Here is a 1338-nt window from a genome sequence, read left to right on the forward strand (position 1 = left end):
ATATATATATTTAAAAAAAGTAAGGTTTCTCTTATACAACAGTATCCTATAGTCCCCTAGCTTGTCTTCTTGGAGGCAACCAAGTTTCCAGCTTCTGATGCAGTGTTCTAGAAATAGTCTATCCATTTACATGTTTTATACACACACACACACACACACACAGACATTTACATTTTTAATGAGAGCTTCATATATACACAGCAGGCCCTGGATGCTGCATATAATTAAAACACTTGGCTTCTAAGCAGAAGGTTGGTTGTTGGAACCCACTCAGAGGCACCTCAGCAGAAGAGCCTGGCAATCTGCTTCTGAAAGGACACAGCCTTGAAAGCCCTGTGTAGCAGTTCTACTCTGCAACACGTGGGGTCACCACAGTTGAAATTGACTCAACGGTTGTTTTGTTTTGTTTAATATACACATTATTTAAAGTATTTTTTCCTTACTCCTTGTCATGAATTGTATTGTGTCCCCCAAAAATACCGTTGCCATACTTGAGCCCATTGTCGCAACCACTGTGTCAGTCCATCTCATTGACCGTTTTCTCCTTTTTCGCTGACCCTGTACTTTACCAAGTATGATATCCTTCTCCAGGGATTGGTCCCTTCTGACAACATGACCAAGCTACAAGAGACAAAGTCTGGCCACTTCATCAGCTTCATTTATCAGCCTCTTCTCTCCTGGAGTCTTCTTTCTACTTGTCCCGATCTGAGCAGCAGCCCTCTAGGCCTGCTTACCCAACTGTCATCCTGCAAAATGATGAAAATCATCCAAAAAGTTCCTTTTGCCTTTTTCCAGTGTTGGATTTCCTGCTTCTACAGCCTATAGTTTTCTCTTCCTTGGTTTAGCCCCTCATTTTGGTGGACCACAATTCATAGACTATCAAATTTTTAGTAACTTTTCCAGTTGCTAACAAACTATCTCAAAATTGAGTGGCATAAAGCAACCATTTTATTATCTCCTGGTTTCTGTGAGATAGGAATTTAGGAAGAGCTCAGCTGCGCAGTTTGGGCCTGAGGCCTCTCACTGCACTTGCAATCATGGGGAAGCTGGAACTGGAACCCCTCAGAACTAGAGCAGCTGGGGTTGATGGGACATTGCTCTTTACATGGTCTCAGGCTTCTTCACAGCATAGCAACCTCAAGGCAATTGGACTGCTTACAGGGGGGCTGGCTTCCCTCAGAATATCATTATTCTTCCCTTGGTGGCATAGCGCCTAAGGCATTTGACTGCTAACCAGAAGACTGGCAGTTCAAACCCACCAGCCACTCCTTGGAAGGAAGATTGGGCGATCTACTTCCTTAGATATACCACCTCAGAAACCCAAGGAGGGGTCGCTAT

Source organism: Orycteropus afer, unplaced genomic scaffold (genome assembly GCF_000298275.1).
Source record: "Orycteropus afer afer isolate SDZICR_OR568_19922 unplaced genomic scaffold, OryAfe1.0 scaffold00026, whole genome shotgun sequence".
In the NCBI taxonomy this organism is placed as follows: Eukaryota; Metazoa; Chordata; class Mammalia; order Tubulidentata; family Orycteropodidae; genus Orycteropus; species Orycteropus afer.